The 13,867-nt window shown below is 45.1% G+C and overlaps 1 long non-coding RNA gene across 4 annotated transcripts; it reads right to left on the bottom strand.

Annotated features, from left to right (window-relative positions):
- Positions 1 to 2,467: 2,467 nt before the first annotated feature.
- Positions 2,468 to 12,367, bottom strand: LOC138061060 (uncharacterized). Of its 4 annotated transcripts, none has more exons than XR_011134677.1 (3): positions 10,672 to 12,367; positions 7,228 to 7,383; positions 2,468 to 6,940 (listed from the first exon to the last, which is right to left on the bottom strand). It is a non-coding gene; the product is annotated as an uncharacterized lncRNA (long non-coding RNA). The 4 variants fall into 4 exon arrangements; XR_011134679.1 differs by lacking the exon at positions 10,672 to 12,367 and adding an exon at positions 7,882 to 7,972; XR_011134680.1 differs by lacking the exon at positions 10,672 to 12,367 and adding an exon at positions 7,710 to 7,870.
- Between the last annotated feature and the right edge of the window lie 1,500 nt (positions 12,368 to 13,867).

Below are 13,867 nucleotides of genomic sequence, written 5' to 3'. Positions count from 1 at the left end.
TTGGACCATTTTAAGTGGATCTGGATTTTTAATGCCTGTTTGCTAACAAAGAGAGTACTTAAGAAAGCAGAGAGGATTTAATGTAGGTTTCAACTTCCTATTTATTATTGCATTATCAGAACACACTTTTGCCCTCATTTCCAAAGGAAATGGTGCTTTTAGTCTGCAGTTCTCTCCCAACAACTTTTCAATCAATTTGGTTGGGAAAAGGAGCAGAGGCTCCAGGGATTAACATACACAATTTTATAAGAAAAAGATCCTATTCACATCCTCAGGCTCCCATGGGATGTCAGTCCTACCTGGCCAGCAGTAAGGCCAAAACCTCACCTGCTGCTCAGGCAACCACCTTCTCCTTTTTACCTTTAAAAATACAGTTTTCCATAAAGTAGGTTAAAAATTCCCTCACTTTCACCATTCCATGTATGGATTCTGCCCACTCACACCTGTGAATTTATCTGGGCAGAAAGTGTGGCGGTATGGAGTGAAAACAGTACTCCACCAATACTGATCACCTTGACCGCAACAGGGGGAAAAAAAAGCTTCTGTTTTTAGAAAATGAGTGCAAGGGAGCTAGAGAGAAGACCTCAGGCTCGTACTGCAGGCTCTGCACTGGTGTCCCCAGTCCCCAGATGTCCTGTCCATGTCACCAGCAGCTTTTTGAGAGTGGCAACGCCCACTTCTCCCCCAGCAATACTCGTTACAGGGTGGGAAGCAGTCATCCTCGTAAGCTGCTCTGGTGTCTTTTAGCTTCGGGCTTTTGTACCTGTAAACTTGCCACGAAATTAGAGAAAGGGCTTTGTCTCTGACTACTAACCTGTAGCAGCAAGCCACAAAGATGAAGCTTCAGCGTTGAAACAAGCAGTGAAATACAGTGGACAGAGGCAAAGGTGAACACACCCCAGGGAACGAGCCTTACTCCCGGCTCATGGTCTTGTATAGAGACAGTCCTGCTCCACCAATGGTCCTGGGCTGGATCACCGCCCAGGAAACAGGAGAAAAGGCAACGTGGGAGGAAACCAGAGCAAGGGAGGATTGCTGTGGGGAGACCTGCTTACCGTCACCCTGCGATTAGGGTGGAAAAAGGGGCTGCTTGAGCCGCAGGAGCTGCTCTGCGGGTCTGGACACCGGAGTTCGCTCTGCGCAGCCTCGCCTTGACAGGGACAGAGGGGGTGAAAGCTAGTGGCGCACAAGAAAAGTGGCCTGTGGAGAAAGAAAAGCAACACCATAACCAAGGCGGTTATTCAGAAGGGCAGCAGAGTACAGCAGGGAAGGACTTGGGCTCAGGAGACTGGACCCTAGCCCAGCCTGGCTTTAAAGGCTTTGGCCACTTGCAGGTCTTCTCGTTCCCCACCTCCATCTTGTCCCCCTTGTGCTTTTACCTGGCCCCGTCTACTGGCCGTTTTAGGGTGGGAAAGTACCACTGGAAGACAAATACTCACCAATATCACTGTAATGAGAGTTTTTTGGTTTTAAAAAAAAAACTAACTTCCTCTTTCCCTTCCCAAATTTCTCACTTGGGGCCTGCCCTTCCCTCAGCCCCACCCAAAGGAGCACCTCTCCTGCGCAGTTTCCTCAGGAACGAGGTCCGCCATCGCCACCTCCTGCGCGGGAGATGCTGCAGGCCCGTGCCCCCCTCGGGGGCTGGGTGGTGTCAGCCCTTGCCACGCGCTGGTCGCAGGCTGCTTGGAGCTGCTGCCGGCCCAAGCACCAGCGAGCCCCGCCGCTGCCGCAGTGCTACCCACTCCTAACATGGCGGCACCTCCTAGAAGATGGCGGCGCTGAGCAGGAGGTCGTCCATCATCCCCTGCCCCAATTCATAATCTTCCTTCTCTGAGAGAAATTCGATGCCTGCTCCGCCACCATGGGCGTGCGGAGGGCTCAGCATTACCGGCTCTGCGGCAGGAAGCCCTACCAGCAAATCTAACCCGTTCTCTCCCCAACCTCCTCTCAGGCTGCCCCCCGCTACCAGAGGAGAAACGTCGCAGGGGCGACGCACAGCAGCACGCTGAGCAACTTAGCGACACCGCAAAGGCGGCACAGACCTGCCTTGGGTTAAGACGGCCCGGAGGAGCTCATTCAATGACAGCTAGTTTTACATCTGGTGTCACAGGTTTGCTTCTTATCGCCGAGTAGATTGCTTAAACAAAAGTGCTACTCTTTGCTAAAATCCATTTTTTTAATTTCAAAAAATATTTAACATGCAGAAAATATTATTTTTGTTCCTTAAAACTGTAAAACAGGAGTGGTATTGATTGGATTGATATGGGTACCACTTATTGCCATACATCAGGCCCCACCTCCACATATTATGCACCCCCTGCCACTTAGAGCACCCCACTACCACTTATTACGCCCCCCCACCACTTATTATACCACCCCCACCACTTATTATGCCTACTACTAATTTCGCCCCCCAACACTTATTACGCCCCCCCACACACTTATTACACTCCCCCCTGACACCTCTCAGACCCCTCACCACTTATCACGCTACCCTCCCCCATTAACTCTCTCCCTCCCACTTACTGCCTCCCACCAACACTTTTTACAACCTCGCCCTATCCATCCCTATCCATACGTATGCAACTTGACAGGCATCCATGCCGCTCCAGATGGAGAGCTAGCAATGTCGCTGCGTGCCAATGCCTCACCCACACCAACATCCGTCCCTCCGACAGCGAAAGCTCGGCACGCCCGCCCAGATCCACTCCATAGCTATCCGTACGCATCGATTGCTCGACCTTTCCTTCCCTGCCCCTATGCTTGCACACCCTCGTTCCGGCGTCCTGATACCAAGAACGGCCAATGTTGATGGTCGCCGCTGCGTCCGCAAGGCAAAAGGGGTCCAAAAAGGAGAATTCTGGAAGTGGGTCAGCATCGATTATTGTGCACACCCATTAGCAGGGTCCTCTTTCTCTCTCCTCTCTGAAGAGAGAAAAAGCACATGTTATAAATCAAAGTGGATGCGTATATTTGGAGAAAGCACGGAGTAAGAAATACTCGTGCGCATTCGCAGGGTGCCCCAGAGGCGTCCCCAGGGGCTGGAATTCAAGCAGTGTGAACTGGAAAACGGAGAATTTAGAGGTTACTCACCCAAAGCGCTACTCCTGCTCGTACGGCTGCTCCCTGGGGGCCCTTAGGCTTTGCTGGCGTGGAGCCCTTGCCTCCTGCCATGACTCAGCCACGGCGGCAGAGGCGCGGGGAGAGGCGCCACGGGCCTCGCCAGCCCCAATCTTTTTATGACAGCCCCTCAATATGGCAAGTTGCACATTTGAAATGCCTATACCTCTTGCTCCCCTGCAGTCGCCGCTTCTGTGGGAGCTGATCTGATGTGAGCGTTACTGATTTGTCACTGCAGAAAGATTTTTCATCGTTTAAAAAGTACAAAATACTTAGGGTTTTCTCGGCCCTCACTGAGGGATTTCAATTGCGGCAGTTTCAGTGCCCGCCTTTGGCTCTGAGACAAATAATATATCTTGTTTCCAGGTCAGCTTTGTCAGGTTCATGGATTATAAGTGTAGGAAATATATTTGAAATAGCACTCCCAAACATATTAGAGTCCGATGACTTATTCAGGAATGAATGCTTCACTCAATTTTTTTCCCTTGTTTTAATGAATCGTTCATGAATCTCTGGAAACATCTTATTTGGAGCCATTCACCAAATACTTTGAATGAGCAATTTTGCACCATTGGGTTACTTGGACACTGTTTGCCTCCAGTATCCTCTAACTACCATTTGCACTTCATACTGCATGTTTTGCTGCATCTGTGCTACGGCACTGATTTAGCTCCCTCTTTAAATGACTGAATAAGAACAACACACAATTAATCGAATGCAGGTATCTGTACAAAAAACGGGCATTTCTCAAATAACTGAACAAATAAAAAGTCCATTTACACCATGTCCACCGCTCAAAGGAGGGAGGAAAAAAATAGAAACAAGTATAACCTGGTTTTCATTTTATTTATTTTTGAACTATTTATTTTGAGCTATTCAGCTACCTGTTTATCTGGAGTAAATAGGTTGATTGATAGCAATATTGTCAGCCCTCCTAAAAGTAAATGGCTCCATCTACAGCCAGTTTCCAGTTACCATCCATTCACTCACCGTCGGCTCACCCACGCTCTCATCTGCGCGCTAGTGCGGCTCATCGCCTCCATCACAAACCAGCCAAAACAACTCCCATCTCAGAGAACACTATATTGAAATAAAAAGCATGCTGCCCCCAGCTTGGGCTGCAATAGATCTATATAGCATTAATAAAGAGGCACGAGCTGATCTGCATTAGCACAGGTACCTCCATCCACCTATCTGTAATCAAGTTTAATTGTTACAGTAATAGTTGCACTTGTAATTCATTATGTTCAGTAAAACAATTTAATTCTTTCTGTAACCGCTTGGAACAGGGCAATGCTAGACAACAGTTACAGCTGGACCTGCACAGTAACATAATGACTGGAAGCAGCAACACCTTATAAAATGATTTTAGAAGCCAAGAAAAGCAAAGCCCACACAAAATCAGCCTCAACTTATGCCCAGCAAAGTAAAGATAAATGAAACACCTAAAATCTGCTTAAGAAGTTGCTTGATTTAAGCCAAATGCAGACAGGTGGCTAAGACTTCTGAAACCTCATAGCATGCAAATCTAAGCAAAAGGGAGAGAAGCATGGACGTGGGTCCAGATCCAAAGTTCTCCAAAGGCTGAATGGACTTTGATCCAGTTTGGATAATCCTTAACAATACATGAAAGAAGACTTAAGCAACTGAATGAAGGCCATTACAGGAGATGTGTAATAGCAGTTTCATAATGTTGAATGTTTACGTAAATATCTCGCATGCGCGAGAACCCAAGAATGAGTAAGTGTGGTCTAAGATGAATGGGGTGAACGCGGAGTAAGAACAGTGTGTGGCATAATAATTGCCAGACGCAATGCACCAATGCAAACTTGGTGCATTGGTGGTTTTACAACGTGAACAAACATTTCCGAGGAAACGTCCTCCAAAATCTTCTCCTCTTGGCTTTTATGCTACATTTTCATACCTAACACATGCAGCTCATTTATGTAATTTGTTCTATTAGTTTCTCTTGGCCATGACAATAAAAGTCTTCCTAAGTGTAATGGTGTTTTTTTTTTTTTTTCAATAAACCGGAAAGACAAGCATTTTAGAGAGTTCTAATAATTTCTTAACTCATTACAGCACTGCCCAGAATAAGTACTCAGTATGAGATGACATCCAGAGGGTATATCATAATGCACCTTCTGCAAACTAAGGCTGTATCACATGCATTTTGATACCAACAGGGAAGGTAAAAAGAGGGAAAGCGTAATCGTGGATTTTCTTGTTACGAGGAAAACCACTGATAACAAGATGCAGTTACTTCACCTTTTCTGTTGGAATACCAAAGCCATGGAGAAATGTAAAGAAATACTGCTGTATTAGGTAATGTCTAAAGGTTACCTCAAAGTGATAACTTCAATGAAGTATTTTTATTCCAATGCTTTTGCAACATCTTATTCATGTGATGTAGCAGGTAGATCCAGATAACTGCTTAAGCAGTTATTAATTGCCAGCAATGCAAACTGAAAACCAGGCCATACTTCACCTGTTCCATTTGGGATTTTTTCACGGATTATGCAACAACCCACAGGAAGGCTCAAGGTTACTCACACTTGTTTAGCAGTATAAATCCTCCTAAAACATCCACTGAGCATTAGGATTCACACCACATCTGCTGGAGAGGAACATATGTACCAATTTCTGCATATTAGTACTTTGTGCTCTATGTTTCTGTGTTTATGAGAAATGATAAGCAAATAGAACCAGATCTAAAGTCAGTCTATAAACACATGTATCTCATTTTCCTTTGCAAGGCTCAGCTCTCTGACAAAAGAGAACTCATTTCTCATGCATTATTCCTCTAAACATATGCCTGATGTCTTACTAGATTCTCACATTTTGCATAAACAGCAGTATTTGTGTCACTTAAGATTGAGATATATTTACTTCTCATTAACAAATATTGCTGGGATATTTGGGTGGGAGGAAAAGCAGACAGTTATTAAAAAAAAAAAAAAAAAACACACACACACACACACAACATTTCAGCAACCCTAGAAGCCTTCCAGTAAGCTAGTCTTTTCCTACCAGAGTCAGAGAGCAGTGAGGGGTTTGGCAAGAGGAGCCATGGCAGACGTCATCAGCAGTTAACTTCTCAGGTATGGATGGGCAGGAATAAGCCGTTAAGCTGTAGTTGCAAGAGCATAGTCTCACCAGTGATTTTAAGTCTTGCTGCTGCTCTTTTGCTGAATAAAAGCCACTTAAAAGCTGTAAAGTCTGCACATTTTTTACATATAACAGGAATGTTGTATGATTAATGGAGATGCTAGGGATGTGCTCTTAAGGTGTGTCTCGAGTCTATCCCTACTTCTGCCACTGCCTTGCTAAATGACCACAGCAAGTCACTCAAACCCCAAAATCACAAGTTTGGCCTGGAGCAGCCAGTTATCCTCATTGCTCTTGGGCTTAGAGCTAAGAATAGACTTTCATTTCTAGAGACCTGTACCCTGCAGACTTCTCTTAACCCAGCTCTAAGATAAACCCCTTTTCTCATGGGAACGCTCTAAAGAATTCAATCAAAAGGACCAGCACGAGAGCCTTGGGATGCAGGCATGCAAAGGGGAGGCTTTATTATTCTGTTGAGACATCAAATTCAATGCCAGCATAGAAAGTCAGTCTGCATTTTCCAAGTAATTTGTACGTGCTGCCTTAGCATTACAGTAAAAGTGCCCCTTTCTGCTCTCATGCCCCACGGCAGGGATGAGGGACCCACCGCCCCATATATGCCTTCACTGGAAACCCCGATTACCTGACTGAGAGCAGTGGTACATGCAGAGACCTCGCATCTTTTTTGCCTGCTCCTGTTGTTGCTGTTTTGCTTGAATAAAGCAAACATACAAGAAAGTACTTCTTCAGAAAGTGAGGCATCAGAAGCAGCAACCCTCCCCATCGTTTAGGCTCTCAGTGCACCAGCCTGAGTGTGCTGGGAGCTGCTCTCCCTCAGCACTGAGGCTGCTCCATGCTCCAGGTCACCCCGCGCTGGGGACCGCCACCACGGCTCCAGGGGCCTCTCACTCCCCAACACCAGCTCTCAGGCAGAGCACTGAGCCCTGGAAGCGTCACGTATCACTCCCAAAAGGGATGCGGGAGCCTGCTGCCGCCTACCTCGAGACCTGACCATCTTCAGCGCAGAGACGCTTGGAGCAACGCTGCTGGAGAGCAGAGGCCACCTTGCAGTTCCAGCGTTCAGGCACGAGGCTCAGGAAAGCAAGTCACCTACTTTTTCCTTCTTAGGCACCAGCTTTGGAACATTTCTCTTCCCTGGCAGGAGGGAGGAAACAATCCATCAGCAAGATGAGAAACTGCTTTGGATTAGACATAGGCTGCTGCTTAAAGAGGAAATTCACTTTAACCCAGATACAACAGCAAAGATCAGTATGATCATTTGCCTCGGCATCACCTGTCTTTCGTCTCCTAAGCAAACGCGTTTCACTCTACTAAATGTTTTAGCCATTTGCATACACAGTTAGCAGTCTCTGACTGCACAGCTGCCCTCAAACCACAGACTTGAGAAATTTCTGACAGCTTGCTAGAACGCAGCTGGTAGAGCTTGCCTTCAAAACGCGCTACAAAAAAATTGAAATCACCTTTACCCCCTGCTGTCTCCACTCCAAGCTGAGCAGTCACTGGCAGGTGCCTTGCCAGTGGCCATAAAGAAAACATAAAAGCATTTATAGTGCCAGAAATAGTCTCTATATTCTGTAGTCCAGAAAAGATATTTTAAATAGCAGAAACCCCCCGCATGCACGTTCCACTTACTTTCATTAACGCCTGGGTCTACGCATGCTCAGTTGTACCATCAAACCAATAAACCCATCTAGCCTAGGCATGCGTAATATTAAAAAACAAATTACTCACATGCAAATGGTTTGGTAGAAAATAGCTGCAGGGAAAGAAAACATTGCTGTGAGGCCTGGAGTCTAAAACAAGCAGTGCAGGAGGCTGCCTAGGCTGGTACTAGATGCGTGTCTTGCTCACAGTATTGATTCGCTAGAGCTCCCAGTACCCTTAAAACTAAGCTCTTTGTTACACCAGGCCAGATTGCAGCTGCTCGGAGGGCAAAGCAGGGAGGGCCGTGGCATGACAGGAAAACGGCTGCTTCTCTGGAGAGGCGCCCTAAGTGAGGAGAGGACTTTGGAAAGGGACGTGCTGAATCCCGGCAACTTTTCTCCGCACCATTTCAGGGACCACGCTGCAAGGAGAGCCTACAGCTCCGCCACCTCTGGCCTGGGTACACAGCCCTACAGGGAGCTACCACTTGCTGTGAGAGCTGTAGGGGTGATGGAAACACTGCAGGAAGGATGCAGAAGAGAAAGCATGTGCACCCCACTCCATGTCCTGCTTCCCAGGGCTGTGCTCCCTCCTCCCAGGGCACTCCCTTAGCCAAGGGGGACATGTCCACAGGGAAGGTAAGAACAGGATAATTAACGGTTGCCTACAACTGCACCACAGGTATTCACCAAAACTGTGGAGCCAAACCCTTCTCAGCGGTGCCAGATGACACTGCAAGCATCGGTGGCCACAGCTTTGCAAGGTTCAGGGGGGACATTACAAACAAGGGTCACTAGTGAGGTAACACAGCACTGGCGCAGGCTGCCCCAAGAGACTCCTGTCCTTGGCGGCTTTCACGACTTGGCTGGACAAAGTCAAGGCCGATCCACTTTGGTGATGGCAGCAGCCTGCCTGGAGGCACAGGAGGCTGGCCTAGGTGATTGGCACAGCTCCCTTCCAACCCACACTTCTGCGCTTCAGGGGCTTCCACGAGAACATCATTTCCTTAAAGTTAAGTACAAGTATAAGCAAACACAAGGTCGTGACCTGAATTTGTGAAATGAAGATATTTAGCACAAAAATAAGTTTTTATTAATATCAGCATAAGGATATTATTCTGCATTTTAACACAATGAATTGATGCTGCTGCTTTAAACTGCATTACTGGACATATACAATTGACTGCTCCTCTTAGATTTGGGTTCTGCTTTGCAGAACGGTAACGGAAGGTGGCATTTCTCAGAAGCGCTTGAAATGAACAGGCTGCATTTACTAAAAGCATCTAACAGTGAATGCAATTCATGCTTCTGATGTCATCAGGTTGTTTTAAAGACCTGATCCTCCTTCAGTTAACTGTTAATTCAATTAATCAACATGAAATCAGGCCCCCCATCAGAACGTAACTGTCAACAAGCTTTTCTTTGAGGCAAATTAAGTTCTGCTGCTCTGCCTGGGAGTACAACTGCCAAGCTGCTGTCATGCTCTTAAACCTCTTCAGACTTTGAATCTCAGCCACTCTAGGGTCTCTGAATTAATAAATGGCAAAACGGTACCTTTAAACAGTATCCTCCCTAGGCACATAGGAGGTTCCTCCTTTAAACGGGCCAATATTTTTGACTTGTCCCTTTAAACAGAATTCCTCCGCAAGCTGAAAATACTTATGGAATTCAATGCAAGTGACACGTCACAACTTTGAAACAGTGACAAAAAATAACTGACACCCATTTGAAACCTGTATTTTCCCCCGAAGTCAAGGGGCCAGGCAAACACAAGGGACTCCACAGATTCAGTAACACCTTAAATGCTAGGAAAGGTCAGAGAGGTACGGTCCACATCGCCCCCAGCAGTACAATTGCATGGCACATTCTCAGTCGATCTGTAGCAGTGTAGCTCTATCTCGCTCAAGTGAGACACACAGATTCATTCCAGCTAAGGATCAAGCCCAACACATCTGGCATTTTTCTTATATCTTAATATTTATTGTCTTAGACAATGATCTAGTCCTCTGCCAAACAATCTTATGAGTCTCATTTTACATACCACGTGGCATAACGTCCATTCAGCTTACATCAGCATCTTTACATTAATCACAGAGGCAAGGATTTGGTTTTTGCCTAGCCTAGCTGAGGCAGCAAGAGGCAAACACATACTGCTTGTAGCCAGATCTAAGCCATGCTGGTGTCACATGAGCCTTGCCACCCTGGTAGCTCTCTAGAGCCGTTACTGAAGAGCCACAAATCTTAGGAGCTGCTTTGAATTTTCAAAACCATCCTTCTCCCTTTGCAAAACAGAGCTGACATTGTCCATTTGCTTTCCTTTCCTTAATTTTCCTCTTCCAGAGCCAGCAGCCGTGTCTGCAGACAGAGCAGAGGTCCTGCTTCAGAGCTGCCAAAACATCCAAAAGAGCCCTGAATCCTCATCACAAGAACTGCACCGCCTGGCTGTATCGCTAGCCTCCAAGCACTGCCATTACCTTAATCCTTGATTTGGAGCATCTTTAGAGGGTAGAGACCAGACTGTCCCCAACACTGATTAAAGTAGAAAACAGTAAGAGAGAAGACACTGATCAGGGAGCACGTACAAGAGCTATGGCCCCCATACCCATAGCGGGGATGTGCTCTGTTCCTTCTCCTCACTGAAGAGGAGGAAATCTCTCTCCTTCCAGAGGAGAGACTCATGATCACACCCTCGATTATCGCAGGAGTCAGAAGTAGCCATCACTACTCTGAGGGGGATTTGATCATAGAATATATTACAAGACCCAAATTATGTGCTTACCTTCGGGTTCAGAAGAGAGCCCCAGAACCTAAAAGCGCCTTGGAGACACCTGCTTCCTGTTTTGAAGGTGCAGCACTTTGTGGGCTCTGCATCTGGGGCAAATTCCTTTTCCTCTGGCAGCAAGACCCAAGTCAGACCAGAGTTCATTGAGCATCACTCTGATAACAGACTCATATAAGCTATATACTTTGGCCTCTTCCTGCCATTGCTGGGATGGCTAACAGTAGTCTGCTTTAGTCCTGGTCATAAATGGTATGCAAAAAGAAGCTGCAACCTTGCAGCAGCTGTGCAGCAATAATACAGCACTTCCTCATCACTAGTCCTCTTGTAATCTTCGACCACCTTTTGCAGTCTTTCAATGTCTGAAATAGGTTTTCTTTTTTCTCTTTTGTACTAGGAAAATGAAGAGTAACTCCATTATCTATGTAAAACAACAAAAATAAAGAGCAACTGCTAGTGAGCAGACACCTACACAGCCATCAAAACTGGCATGAGAACAGTTAATCCGTGCTTTAATAGACTGGTGCAAGTATTCTGCTTCAATAAAAAGAACAAATCCAGACGTGGGATGTAAAGCAGAGTTCATTTGATTCATATTTTATGCTTACTATTTATGCTCACACCTAGAAACAATATTACTACCTGACAGCCTACTCAAATGTGCTTTAGATGATCTGTATTAAATAGAATATGTTTTAAGCTGCTGAAGACAAAGAACTTGCTATGAATGCTTGCAGTTACTGCAGATATGGGCAAATACACTGACCTCATATGGAATTTCCTGCTATTTGATGTTCCCACACTTCAGCCAAACTAAACGCATTAGAAATGTGATTTCTCCCTCAAACATTGTTGCTCCAAATGGGCAGCGTGCAACGGCCTCAGAGGCCACCCATAGCTTGAAACAAAGATCACATGAACACTACTCTCTGTCAGCAGCAAATCCCACAACTGTCGAACACCACCGCAGACGTTTTCAAAGAATCGCTCTGTAACTAGTGCCTTTGAGAATATCAGACTTCAACAGAGTATCATCTATCTAGGAAAGCACCACAGATGCTTTGTCTAACATTCAACGCTGATGTAATGGCCAAGAGATTAGGAAACTGCCTGGCTCTGTTTCCAGTTTATACCACAGGACCATTGTATGCATGGGTGTGTGGCTTCCAGCTTCGCTTCAAAACATACTGGTCCCCTTCCCTCCCCAATTCGAACAACGTATTTATAAAAAATGCAGTCCCATGCTGCCCCTTGTTATTATAAGCTTTGCAATAGAGTATTCACCCAGTCATATCTTCCCCCCACAGCCCCCGTTTTACTCAATTAGCAAAGTCCATGACTTATGTGACCACAGGATCTTAGTGCAAAAGGGTATTTTAAGGTAAGTTTTGTTTCTACTTTATCAAACAATTTTATATCACAGTGAGACTTAATATTTTGTCACTGTTAACAAACAGCCTCAAGATCAAGGCCTCAGAAACTTCCCTAGCAACCTCCCTCGAGTACCGCATGTTCTTTCGACACTCGTTATCCCTTTAGCCGCTCTACTTAACCGTTCCTGCACTGATTCCTCTTAAGTTACCTAATTATTTTCCATGTGCACCACACCAAATGCTCTAGTAAAATTAAGGCAAGAAGTCTGCTAGATCTAATTTTTGTTAAGAGAATCCGTTAAATTAGGAAAGATAACTTGTCAGTCTAACTCATGTTTACATGCACAACATTGCAACTGTCTGGGGCAGAGGTGAGGGATTAAAAAAAATGAGAATCTCTTAGAGTTAGCTTCATCCTGCTCAGCCCCTGAGAAATGAGTGATCTAGCTTTGCGCTCCCAGAATCAAGTTATTCCAGTGGACGTGCAAACCAGTCATAGATAAAGGACCAAACACTGCTTTGTTTAGAATGTGTAAATAACGTCAGTAGTTTGAGTTTAACCAGGCCAGATTTGCAATGGTGTAAGTGATAGAAATTAAAGAACGTTCAGAGTGTCAGTCCCAATAAATCATAACAAACAGGAGTTTCTATATTAAGATTTAATTTTCAGTCCAAGTTCCTTTACCAACAAGGGAAAAGGAATCTTCTCCTAGAAACCCTTCATGTTGAATTGTACACAAATTCGTATCTATAGAACCTTCTACAACAGAACTACTCAAAAGGTAGAGAGGTACCCAGATTGTATGTTATCTGAAACCTTACCAAAGCCTTACCAAACTCCCAGATGAAGCATTCCTGCTGAAGACTGCACGTTTCTTATCCTCCTCTGCTCTGAAAGCAGCTACAAAGTCCGTACATTTGGCCAGCACAACAGAACTGGAACCAGCACACTGCAAGAGTCAATGACATTACTTAACTGGCCTTCATATAATTGCATAGCCTTGCCATGTAGGATAAAACTCAAGACTGGGAACGCTGGCACTACTCTTCACAATCAGTAATAGGCAACACCACTACTGTTTTATTTCCATATTCCCAGTTCTTTCCTTTTCAGCTAGGTTTATTTAACATCCATAACTATGACTAACTGAACAGGTCAGCTAAGAAATGTTGCTTTCTAATACATTGCAGTTTTTAAAACAGAAAAGAGACAAACAACAAATTCTGTTCTTTGATCTCTGTCAAGCTAAACTATCTTATTAAGCAAAAAAACGAATGAAAACATACAATGGGAGAAAAAAAGTTAGCTTATGGCAGTTGAGAAAGCCTTGTCTGCCCAAAGTTTTAGAAGCACAGAAAGAAGGGGGAAAGCATGAATGTGTGCTTTCTACATGACCTGCAATATTATTCATAGGGCTTCCCTTGCCAAACAATCAAAAATCATGCTTCTCAACTATAGGGAATGCAAGTCTCTTGCAGGGAGTTTGCATGTTTATATCAAGAGATCACCATCTTTTATATTCTCCACATGCATTTGGAAAGTTACTTTGCTTCCATGACAATGCAGTAGGAAAAGAACGGTCAGGAAGTTCTTAAGACATAAAGAGCAACAGAAACAATCTTGCAAAGAAGTTCCTATCATCTCCTGAACTGCAATTGCAATTGTGTCCACGTCTCACCAGCGGGCCATTCCCCACTCCATCTCAAAAATGATGTAGCAGGAAGCAAGATTAGCAACTCGTAACTCCCTACAGGTTTCATCTATCATGTTTTAAAATAATAGCAAACGGAGTCACAAACCAATCCCTCTCTCTGCCTGCCTG

This window comes from Struthio camelus, chromosome 15 (genome assembly GCF_040807025.1).
Source record: "Struthio camelus isolate bStrCam1 chromosome 15, bStrCam1.hap1, whole genome shotgun sequence".
Taxonomy (NCBI): domain Eukaryota; kingdom Metazoa; phylum Chordata; class Aves; order Struthioniformes; family Struthionidae; genus Struthio; species Struthio camelus.
This window is presented reverse-complemented; position numbering and strand designations above follow the sequence as displayed.